Below are 13,061 nucleotides of genomic sequence, written 5' to 3'. Positions count from 1 at the left end.
CTTTCAGCACTCAGCTTTATTTATGGTCTAACTCTCATATCTATACGTGACTACTGAAAAACCAGAGCTTGACTAGATGGACCTGTGTTGGCAAAGTACTGTCTCTGCTTTTTAATATGCTGTCTAGGTTGGTTGTAGCTTTTCATCCAAAGAGCAAGTGTCTTTTAATTTCATGGCTGCAGTTACCATCTGCAGTGATTTTGGAGCCCAAAAATATAGTATCTCACTGTTTCCACTGTTTCCCCATCTATTGGCTCAACCTGGGGCTCAGGTGCATGCTCAGTCACTTCAATCATGTCTGAGTCTTCCTGATCCAGGGATCAGGAGGTTGATTTTTCTGAGCCAGTGGATCAAAACTGCATCTCTTAAGTCTCCTGCTTTGGCAGGCACATGCTTTACCACTAGAACCACCTGGGCCTTAGGGACCCTGCCATTACTAAGGATATAGAGGTGTTTTGGGAAGAGGGTATGCCAACCCACGCCAGGATTCTTGCCTGGAGAGTCCGCATGGACAGAGAAGGCTGGTAGGCTGCAGACCACGGGGTCACAAAGAGTCGGACACGACTGAGTGACTAAGCACAGAGGAGCACACTTCCTTATCTACTTCAGCTGATCTTGCTGCTAGGGAGAAGGAGCGGTGTGGGCAGAGTTAATTGCATGATTTAGCTCCTGCCAGTAAGGTAGTGTTTATACATTCCTCTGATTAAAGCTGGACGAGCTTAATCCTTCAAACTGAACAGATTCTTAACATAGCTTTGCAGACAGAAGACCAAAACAGACTTGGTGCACCATGGCCAAGCAATGGAGGACACGCTTCTGGTCACAAATCACACTTTGTGAAATTAAAGAAGGGTTGTCGCCACACTCGCAGAAGCATGGCAGCTTTCATCCCTGGCCCAGTCCCTGCTCAGCTTCTAGGACCACCTAAACCCAGTAACTGATAGCTGTGGCTGCTTTCTACCTTCCTAGCTTCTCCCCTACTCTTAACCTTGAAAGTGACTTTTTTTTCTACCATTCGTTTCTGCCATCTCTTTTTCACAATACACTCCACAAAAAGGCTCAAGGAGTAAGAAGGAAGGAGGAGGTGATTTGTGAATAAAAGTAGACGATTTTGTCCTTCTCCTCTTGACCTCTCTTTGCTCTTCTTTCCTCTCCTCCCCCTTCTCTGTCTCTCTTTTCTTCTTTCTCTTTCCTTCTCTCTTGTTGTCTCGATGCATGTGTGTTTTTCACACTCACACACACATACACACTTTCTGCTCAAGATTAAGATTATAAACTGTCCACTTTAATTAATTTGCATGTATTTAATTTTATACACTATTCTATTATATTTTTATTGATCTATAAATAAATGCTTAATTTTAAAAAGGAAAGAACAAAACGGTGAGTAAAAGAATAGTGTGTTTGGCTTCCTAAGTTCTTGTCCTTTCACTAAATATAATACCTATCAGAACCCCTGTTTTCCGGGCCTGGTTTTGTCTGCCAGGGTCTAAGCACGGAAATAGGCTTTTAAATTAAACACAACAGCAGCTGAGCACAGTGGCACCAGCAGCCACCATGGAAAACAAGGTGGAGGGGGCTCTCAAAAGACTAGATATGGAACTGCCACGTGACGCAGCAATTCCATTCATGAGCACACATTCAAAAAATGAAAACACTAGGAGAAGAGATCCATGAACCCCAATATTCATAACAACATTATTTATAATAGCCAAGATGTGAAAGCAGCCCGTGTCCATCAATAAATGAATGGGTTAAAAAATGTGATATAGATATAATGGAATTCTTCTCACCAAATAAAAAAGAAGGAAATTTTCTAATTTACAGCAAATGGATGGACTTAGAGGGATTCTTCTAAGTGAAATAAGTCAGAGAAGGGAAAATGCTACATGATACCCCTTAAAGGTAGAATCTAAAAAGTGAAACAAACTAGAGAACATAACAAAACAGAAAAGAGTCACAGATATAGAGAATAAACTAGTGGTTGATGGAGTGGAGAAGGAAGAGGGAAAATGGAAGAGGTAAGATACATGGAAGGGGTTAAGAGAGAAAATTACTAGCTATAAAATAAATGAGCTACAAAGATGTATTACACAACAGAGGAAATTATAGCCAATATTTTATAATAGCTATAAATGGAATAACAACTTCAAAAATTGTGGGCAAGTATGTTGTACACATGAAACATATAAAATATTGTACAACTATATCATAAATAAATCAATAAAAATAAAACATAAGAAAAACAAAATGAAAAAATAAACGTAATGCTTCCAAAAAAAAGGAAGCCAGACTTTTCCTTATCTCTCTACTTAGTTATTCCTGTGTCCTACAAATATTCTCTTACATATTCTCACCCTTGTCTTCCTTATAAGAGTAATAACACCAGCACCAAAGTTACCCTTACCGATGCCCGCATGTGGCCCTCTATCACTCTCTTCTGGGCCTCTCTGATCTCTTCGTTCCTCAGACCAAACATAAAAAGGTTTAACTTGGGGATAAGGATAACATGGAACACTGACATCACCTTGTCCTGTTTCTTGGGTTGGCTAGACTTAGGAAATAGTTACACAGAGAGGCCTGTGTCAAGGAAGAGAGTCATAGTTGTCACACGGCAGGCACAGGTGTGGAAGGCCTTGGCACTGCCTTTGATGGAGGAGATTTCCAGAATGGAAACTGCAGTGAAACCATAGGATAGGAGGAAAGAACCAAATCCAGAAAGAATCCCAGCCACAAAAAAATAATAATAATTTGACTAATGAAGGGATTGTAACAAGACAAGGAAATAATCTGGGGTATGTCACAGAAGAAATGCCCGATGAGATTTGGCCCACAGTAGCAGAGATTAAAGCAAGAGACTGCTTGAACTAAGCTACCAAGGAAACCACTCCCAAAGGCCCCAGCAACCTTCTTCTGGCAGAGGCCAGGAGCCATGACGGCGGAGTACTGCAGGGGCTGCCCACAGCAGCGGACCTGTCATAGGCCAGGAGGAACAAAGGCAGCACTCGGTCAGACTCCAGCAGGATGCAACGAAGTCCTGGGCGGCACAGGCTACAAAGGAAATCGCTTTTTCAACATTGAAGAAATCTGAAAGCATCCTTGCTGTAATAGAAGAAGAATAGCTGATGTCGATAAAAGACAGGACACTGAAGAAAAAATACATAGGTGTATGGAGGTGGGAGTCCATGCTGATCAGGATGAGAAGACCCAGGTTACAGATGAGGGTCACAAGGTACATCCCTAGGAAGATCGGAAAGACATTCAGCTGCAGCTATTTGTCATCTGAGATTCCCAGGAGAACAGACATGACCACAGAGGTGTGATTTCTGTCCCCTTCCATGGACCTGATCGGTGGCATCTGCTGAGAAAAACATGAGAGAAGCAGATGCTTTCATTCTACAAACAAAAGTACTCTTCATATTTTTCATTCTTGCAGCTGAATAGCTATACAAGCTTGAATCATCAAAGTCAAGTTAACCTGTGCCTTTCATGTATAATCTACACCCTTAATTAGAAAATTCTCTTGAAGATATACTGTAATTCTTTTGGAGGGGACAATAGATAGTAAATGGACATTGGTAGTATGTGTCCATTAAATGCATTAATGTGAAGTTTCCTCATTCCAGATTTTACAAATATAGGAAGATCAGAAATAGACCTAAGTAGGAAAATCCTCTCTCTAATACGGTGAAAGTTGAAGAAAATGGGAAAAACCACTGGACCATTCAGGTATGACCTAAATCAAATCCCTTATGACTATACAGTGGAGGTGAGAAATAGATTTAAGGGACTAGATCTGATAGACAGAGAGCCTGATGAACTATGGATGGAGGTTCATGACATTGTACAGGAGCCAGGAATCAACACCAGCCCCAAGAAAAAGAAATGCAAAAAAGCAAAATAGCTGTCTGAGGAGTCCTTCCAAATAGCTGTGAAAAGAAGAGAAGCAAACAGTAAAGGAGAAAAGGAAAGATATTCCCATTTGAATGCAGAGTTCCACAGAATAGCAAGGAGAGATAAGAAAGCCTTCCTCAGCGATCAATGCAAAGAAATAGAGGAAAACAATACAATGGGAAAGACGAGAGATCTCTTCAAGAAAATTAGAGATACCAAGGGAACATTTCATGCAAAGATGGGTTCGATAAAGTACAGAAATGGTATGGACCTAAGAGAAGCAGAAGATATTAAGAAGAGGTGGCAAGAATACACAGAAGAACTGTACAAAAAAGATCTTCATGACCCAGATAATCACGATGGTGTGATCACTCACCTAGAGCCAGACATCCTGGAATCTGAAGCCAAGTGGGCCTCAGGAAGCATCACTACAAACAAAGCTAGTGGAGGTGATGGAATTCCAGTTGAGCTATTTCAAATCCTCAAAGATGATGCTGTGAACGTGCTGCACTCAATAAGCCAGCAAATTTGGAAAACTCAGCAGTGTCCACAGGACTGGAAAAGGTCAGTTTTCATTCCAATCCCTAAGAATGGCAATCCCCCAGAATGCTCAAACTACCACACAATTGCTCTCATCTCACACGCTAGCAAAGTAATGCTCAAAATTCTCCAAGCCAAGCTTCAACAATACATGAACCATGAACTACCAGATGTTCACGCTGGTTTTAGAAAAGGCAGAGAAACCAGGGATCAAATTGCCAACATCTGCTTAATCATTGAAAAAGCAAGAGAGTTCCAGAAAAACATCTATTTCTGCTTTATTGATTATGCAAAAGCCTTTGACTGTGTGGATCACAATAAACTGTGGAACATTCTGAAAGAGGTGGGAATATCAGACCACCTGACCTGCCTCTTGAGAAATCTGTATGCAGGTCAGGAAACAACAGTTAGAACTGGACATGGAACAACAGACTGGTTCCAAATAAGAAAAGGAGTCCATCAAGGCTGTATATTGTCACCCTGCTTATTTAACTTATATGCAGAGTACATCATGAGACATGCTGGGCTGGAAGAAGCACAAGCTGGAATCAAGATTGCCAGGAGAAATATCAATAACCTCAGATATGCAGATGACACCACTCTTATGGCAGAAAGTGAAGAAGAACTAGAGAACCTCTTGATGAAAGTGAAAGAGGAGAGTGAAAAAGTTGGTTTAAAGCTCAACATTCAGAAAAGTAAGATCATGGCCTCTGGTCCCATCACTTCATGGCCAATAGATGGAGAAACAGTGGAAACAGTGGCAGACTTTATTTTGGGGGGCTCCAAAATCACTGCAGATGGTGATTGCAGCCATGAAATTAAAAGACGCTTACTCCTTGGAAGAAAAATTATGACCAACCTAGACAGCATATTAGAAATCAGAGACATTACTTTGCCAACAAATGTCCATTAGTTAAGGCTATGGTTTTTCCAGTAGTTATGTATGGATGTGAGAGTTGGACGGTGAAGAAAGCTGAGCGCCAAAGACTTGATGCTTTTGAGCTGTGGTGTTGGAGAAGACTCTTGAGAGTCCCTTGGACTGCAAGGAGATTCAACCAGTCCATCCTAAAGGAGATCATCCTGGGTGCTCATTGGAGGGATTGATGCTGAAGCTGAAACTCCAATACTTTGGCCACTTGATGTGAAGAATTGATTCATTTGAAAGGACCCTGATGCTGGGAAAGGTTGAAGGTGAAAAGAGAAGGGGATGACAGAGGATGAGATGGTTGGATGGCATCACCGACTCAATGGACATGAGTTTGGTTAAACTCTGGGAGTTGGTGATGGACAGGGAGGCCTGGCGTGCTGCAGTCCATGGGGTCACAGATAGTCATACACGATTGATTGACTGAACTGAACTGAACTGAACTGAACTTGGGTTCCAAGATCTCCCTTCAAGGCATTAATCTTTTGAGACATTTTGACAGCAAGGGAATTCCTCTCTTTTTGCAAGAACCATTGGACTAGTATAGAAGTCCCTTCCATCCTTGGGATCAGTAAAATAAATTACATCACCAAAGCATAAGAACAATCATCAGAGACCTCTGTCTGGCAGAAAGAAACACCAGGACATCAGAAACCTCCAGAAATGCTGAGTCTGACTGGGTACTACAGAGGGAGTCTCGACTCTCTAATGTCATATGTGGAACCAGCTTTCAGCTCCCCCCCCCCCCCACTTCTGGATGGGACTCTGTATATGGATCATATTCAGAAAGACCTTCCAGAGATTTGGAATCAGAAAGAAGAAAAATAAATAGTTCTCTTTCCTCTCCTATGGCTCTATCTGTTTGGTTTCAAGGATGAAAGAAAAGGAAAGGGAGAAAAGTGATTATATGAAGAAGGGCAGAGAAAAGGAGGAAAAGAGGGAGAACTGGGCACAGTGTGTAGGAAAGTTTGAAAAGATAAATGAACCAATCTCCCCAAAGTACACACCAAGACGTAACTCCTCACCTCCTTTTGCCCCACTTTGCTGTCATCTGTCTCCCAATGTACTAGTGGAGAAGCAATTCTTGTTTTGTAGCCAAGACACTAGGGTGGACTAAGCCCTGTCCTTTGGTCCTCAAGGTCTGGCTTTTCTGTCCCCAGACACTGCCTGGGAAGGACATCTTAGAGGGGACAGAAGAGGCCCAGGTTATTTCTAATATATTAGCTGTGATAGATTAGAATTAATGTCTGGTCATGCTTCTACAAGTCTTTAATCTCTTCTTTTATCCCCATCCAACCCTCTTTATAAATTTTTCACTTAGCTGTATGTGACAGCTTAAAGATAGTATTTTTGAAATATTATTCAAGCTTTTACCTAATATATTCTTCACCATATATCTGATCACCCCTTTCTTTCAAGCAGATAAGTTATTAGGTTCTTGAGCCAAAGAGAAGAGGTGTAACAGCAAAAGGAATCTCAGGATGGCTTATAGACAGAGCCCCTCACCAAAAATGCACAAATGCCAAAAGAGCTTAGAGACACCATGAACAGAGACACCCTGAACAAAAGATGGTTAGAATCTGAGTTGACAGAAAAAAAATTAAGGGAATATGATTCCAATAGAATGTGGTTCCTTTACATTTATAATACTTTAAACATTTACTTATGTTAATCTAAATGACATTTTTGTTACCTGATTTTTTTACACTGTAATGTTTATTAGCTGCAGTATTTAAATAATATAGTTGATGCACTTTTAATGTGCTAGCAAGGGAATATTATTACTAACATCGAAAACATTTTCTACATCTGGGAGTCTATTTCTGTTTTGTATATACATTGATTTGTATTATTCTTAGATTCCACATGTAAGTGATATCATATAAAATTTGTTTGTTTGTTTTTTTTACTTACTTCACTTAGTATGATATATTCTCTAGGTCCATCCGTGTGCTGCGAATGGCAATGTTTAACTGTCTCTTATGGTCCATCTTAAACCAATCTTCCATTGATTGGCACTTGCATTGTTTCCATGCCTTGGCTTTGGAAACAGTGTTGCTATGAGGTGCACCTACCTCTCTGAGTTGGAGTTTTCATCTTTTCTAGATGTATACCCAGGAGTGGGATTGCTGAATAATAAGGTAACTATTTTTAGTTTTCTAAGGAAACGCCATACTGTTTTCCATAGTGGTTGCACCAATTTACATTCCTACCAACAGTGTAGGAAGATTCCTTTTTCCCCACACCTTCTCCAACATTTACTATTTATAGACTTTTTGATGATGGCCATTCTGACTGGTGTGAGATGACATTTCATGTGGCTTTGATTTGTATTTCAGATATTTTCTAATTATCTTGAATTATCTAATTATCTAATTATCTTCAACCCTGAAACCCAGAGTAGGAATCAGTTCCACTCCAGCAATGATGGCTGAAGACAGAAAAGGTTATTTTCCCCTCACACTAACTATTTTTTTCCTTCATGGTGAGTTACACCTCATTGTAATTGTTAAATAAAATTAACATAGAGGGCTAGAATTTCCATCAAAGACATTTAACTGGCTAACACAGGAAAGTCTCACATATGACCTTCTGTTGAAAAACTACCAGGGGTGGCATGTATGATGAAAAACAATTCCAAAATCTTCTGAGATACAGAAGCCACAGACACCAAAAGTGTTAAACAGTGAAGGAATATTTGTTTTGCCTTCTGGTAAAAAGAGGGACTGCAAAGAAAAGGGTGTCACCGAGAGAAATAGCTCCAATGACACAGCAAATTATAAGCAGTGTGTGTTAGAGAACACATGAAATCAGTAAAGGAAAGGTTGGGCTGGCAGATGTGCTGAGATGAAGGACTTCTCACAGCCCGCCTCTTGGTGATTAGGTTCAAGGACACCTCAGCTGCGTCTCAGTCCCAGAATGAGCCTCATCCCAGTTGTATTCCAGACTGGGGGTCAAGTCCAAGAATGAGATGATCCCTGCCAGGCTACTTCTTTAACTTCTAGTTGCTAGAAAATGAACTATGAATTTTATTGAGTCTGATATAAGGTCTTCCTCCCTCTGAGCCATACGGATCAATTTTGTCCCTTAAAGGTTTCTTAAGATGAAAACAGGGCTTCCCAGGTGGCACTAGTGGTAAAAAGAACCCACCTGCCAGTGCAGGAGACCTAAGAGACACGGGTTCAGTCCCTGGGTCAGGGAGACTCCCTGGAAAAGCATGTGGAAACCCCCTCCAGGGTTCTCACCTGGAGAGTCCTCGTGGACAGGGGAGCCTGGCGGGTTGCAGTCCATGGGGTCGCAAAGAGTCGGACATGACTGAAATGACTTAGCATGCATACATGCATGTAAAGTGAAAACAACCTAATCTCCCTTTGCATAAGAAGAAGGTTTCATTGTAATAACAAGAATATACCACGCAATATCAATGTGATACTTTAGACATGCTGGGTTTTCTATTTATGTTAACATTAAAGTCCAGTCTAATGTGTGATTCTATTTCAGAAAAACTTTGTTTTGAGAGGGAGGAAACCTCTGTTCTTCCTTGAGGGCTCCCTGGGTTCCAGGGGCCTGTCTATTTCTAGAGTGTGGTCCCTCCAAAGTGTGTGGTTTGTCTGTCTTCCAACCAGATGGTGCCAGCCATCTAGTCTGGCAACACTGATGCAACATCCTGCCATGTCCAGTTTCTAAAAGTGCCAATCCATGGCTACAAGAGTTTGCCATGGCTATTTTTTAACTTGTAGAAAAGAGGGGTACCTCATTCCTGGTCAGATCCATAAGCAGCATTGCACATGGGAGATCTGGGCCAGCATTAGAAAGGGGGAAGGAAGCAAGAAGAGTAAGGATGGGGAAAAAGCAGCAAAGGTCAGATATTAACACCTGGCTTTTCTCTCCCAGTTATTTGGGAGATGTTAGGGACAAGGAGACACAATAAGAAATCAGGGAGAGTAGCTGTAGGTCAAACTGATGGGAGAATTCTCAGATACGTGGTTTATCTCCTTCCATGTAAGACTCAGACTGTCCCTGTTCAATTGTAGATCATGCTAAGTCGCTTCAGTTGTGTTCAACTCTTTTGCAATCCCATGGACTGTAGCCCACCAAGCTGCTCTGTCCATGGGATTCTCCAGGCAAGAATACTGGAGTGGCTTGCCATTTCCTTTTCCAGAGGTTTTCCCAACCCAGGGATAAAACCCATGTTTCTTGTGTCTCCTGCATTGCAGGCGAGGTCTTTACCACTAGCGCCACCTGGGAAGCCCCATCAGGAAGATTCAAATCAGCTATCTGGACACAGGAAGGGCAATGCAAATATGAACTTATTCATGTGGGTCATCATAGAATTCTAGGTTTGCCTAGGTTTACGGCCAGAAACATGAGACTAGTAATCTTTAGGTAAAATGTTTAAAATCTCATCAGAGCTCATTTAATGCATCAGTCACTAATTTGAGAGTCAGTGTGTGAGTATGTGTATGTGTGCATGTGTGTGTGCACGTATGTGTGTGTGTGTGTCTCTGTGTGATCATATATACCTACCAAAAATTAGAGAAATGTAGATGATACACATGGACAGTAATCAGATTTCTTGAAATGCTAAAAATCAAAGCACAAAATAAGATCACGATAGGAAACTAAAATGTGTGAAGGAAACATTTTAGAGACAAAATATTTCTTAGGCCAAAAGAAAGAAAAGTTGTCAGTTAATCAATCTGTAGATAATATATTGATTAAAAGGGAATATGGTCACTTAGAGGAGAGGAAAATGAATGTTTGGGGAGAAAAACTGGTAGGACCCTAACCCAGGGTCTCAGCCTGCTTGGACCCAGTACCTGGTGTTGATATACATTATCCACTTGGCTTTGATTCCTTTCTCTCCAAATAGACTTTCCACTGTAATTTGCCTTTGTATGTGGTTTCTTTAACAAGATGAAGCATTGTGCCACCATCCCAAGGACAAGCTTGGCGGCTTTGCTCTTCCCTGAAAACTAAAATCAGTCTTCCAGCATATGCAGGCAGCTCTTCTGAACTTGGCTAACTTCAAGCCATCTGGAAAAGATTTTGGGTTGTTGTGAAATGAGCACCACACCCTGGATTGTGGTAATTTTAGTAAAGTAGATTTATCTCCATCTGGCTAGCTGCTCCCTGGAATGAGATGTGCCTCATCCTGTTTCCAATATCTATAAAATGCCTGATTCTCTCAGAGCCAAAAATATTCTGTTTGATGAATATCTGCATATATACTCCATAATGAATGCACTCCTTTGGGAAATTTTATTTAACATGTGGCTTACTTACCAGACCATTTTTGCTTTATTCAAACTTTGTGCCAATTCCTGTCTTAAGAACTAGATTTTCTTTGGTCATGCCTCATGGTATGCAGGATCTTAGTTCCCCAAGCAGGAAACAAACCCATATCCCCTGCAGTGGAAGCACAGAGTCTAACCTCTGGAGCACCAGGGAAGTCCCTAGATTTCATTATTACCAATGAATGAACATTACTTTCTCCTGGGTAGTTGGATCAACTGAAGAAACATCTATCTTGTAAATGAGAAAAGAAAATTTCCATTACTAGCAAATATATATATATGGCCAAACAAAAGAGATTTTTATAAAGATCTTATAGTCAGAATCTTTGTTCAGGAAAAAAATAGAAACAATAATAGACCAGTGACAGCTTCACATAAATCCAAAGCATGAGACTTGTGTACTGACTCTGGCAGTAGGAAAATTGGTGAAATGAAGCACATATAAAGAAAGGTAGAGGAAAAGGGCCATAAGGAAAAGACAAGGTGTCCAGGAAGCAGCAAGAATTGGCACAGAGCTATGACAAGCCTAGACAGCATATTAAAAAGTAGAGACATCACTTGGCTGACAAAGGTCTGTCTAGTCAAAGCTATGGTTTTCCAGTGGTCATGGGCAGATGTGAGAGTTGGACCATAAAGAAGGTTGAGCACTGAAACATTGGTGATTTTGAATTCTAGTGCTGGAGAAGACGCCTGAGAGTCCCTTGGACTGCAAGGAGATCCAACCAGTCCATCCTAAAGGAAATCAGTCCTGAATATTCATTAGAAGGACTGATGCTGAAGTTGAAACTCCAATACTTTGGCCACCTGATGCAGAGAGCCAACTCATTGGATAAGACCCTGATGTTGGAAAAGATGGAAGGTTCAAGGAGAAGGGGGCAGCAGAGGATGAGATGGTTGGATGGCATCACCAACTCAGTGGACATGAATGTGGGCAAACTCAGGGAGACAGTGGAGGACAGAGGAGCCTGGTGTGCTGCAGTCCATGGTTTTGCAAAGAGTCATACATGACTTAGCAACGGAACAACAGCAACTTGATACCATGTATAATACAGATAACTGACTGTGTATATAGCACAGGGACCTCTATTTAATGTACTGTGGTGAGCTGAATGGGAAGGCAGTCCAAAAGGGAAGGGTATCTGTACCCACATGGCTGACTCATTTTACCGTACAATAGAAACTATCACAACATCGTGAAGCAACTACACTTCAATCAAAATCAATTTTAAAAAATTAGCACAGTGATCAGATTTCCACACGTGGCCAGTTCTATGAGCTTAAGTTCTTTCTACTTCCCAAAGAACTGCTTCCTAATATACAAAAGAAGTGGCAAATGTGAGAAATTACAGGCATGCCTTTTACTGAGACTATTATGTCCCAATTTGAGTAGACATTATAAAGCTATGTGCTTTGTCTCTTTTTAGCACATTAACCTGAATTTCTCCTGCTTTGAACAAAATTAACTAGTAATATTGACTAAATGGCTAACAATATGAGCTAACATTTGTTAAATATTATTATATACCAGGCAGGGGCTTTCCTGGTGGCTCAGTGGTAAAGAATCCACCTGCCAATGCAGGAGATGCATGTTAAATTCCTGGCTCCGGAAGATCCCCTGGAGAAGGAAATGGCAGCTCACTCCAGTATTGCTGCCTGGGAAATCCCATGGACAGAAGAGCCTGGGGGGCTACAGTCCAAGAGGTCACAAAAGTTGGACACGACTCGGGGACTAAACAGCAACAACACAACCACATACCAGGCACTTGGCTGATCCCTTCTCATGTATATTCTCACTTAATTGTTGCATCAATTAAATGAGGTAGATACAGTTATCATTCTCATTTTACACATGAGAAAAATGGGGCTTGTAAGTAACTTGCATAAGACCACAAAAATAAAGATGGCATATTTATATTAATAACCATAAGTCTGATGATTTAAGAACACTTAGCAACTGTATAGGGCTTCCCTGGTAGCTCAGCCGGTAAAGAATCTGCCTGCAATGCAGGAGACCCTGGTTTGATTCCTGGGTTGGGAAGATCCCTGGAGGAGGGCATGGCAACCCACTCTAATATTCTTGCCTGGAGAATCCCCATGGGTAGAGAAGCCTGGTGGGCTACAGTTCATGGGGTCACAAAAGAGCCCAACATGTCTTAGAAACTAAACAACAATCCCCCTCCTCAGGTTACAGTGCTATATTCTGAACCTACCTGAAGAATCTCCGCCTTGAATACTGGACTAACAATTTTTTCAATGTCTTCCGCCTACAGACACACACTGGTACTTTGATATTCCAAGTTGATCAGCCTTCGTCATGGTGACGTTTTCTGCTAATCTCAATCTATACAACTGCTATTCATTCTAGAAACAAATAATGGCCAAATCTTTTTTCCAATAAGCAATAG

At 41.2% G+C, this 13,061-nt stretch overlaps 1 pseudogene; it reads right to left on the bottom strand.

Moving 5' to 3' along the window:
• Positions 1-1,447: 1,447 nt before the first annotated feature.
• Positions 1,448-12,972, bottom strand: LOC136174543 (olfactory receptor 5AN6-like; annotated as a pseudogene).
• Between the last annotated feature and the right edge of the window lie 89 nt (positions 12,973-13,061).

This window comes from Muntiacus reevesi, chromosome 9 (assembly GCF_963930625.1).
Source record: "Muntiacus reevesi chromosome 9, mMunRee1.1, whole genome shotgun sequence".
NCBI classification, from domain to species: domain Eukaryota; kingdom Metazoa; phylum Chordata; class Mammalia; order Artiodactyla; family Cervidae; genus Muntiacus; species Muntiacus reevesi.
This window is presented reverse-complemented; position numbering and strand designations above follow the sequence as displayed.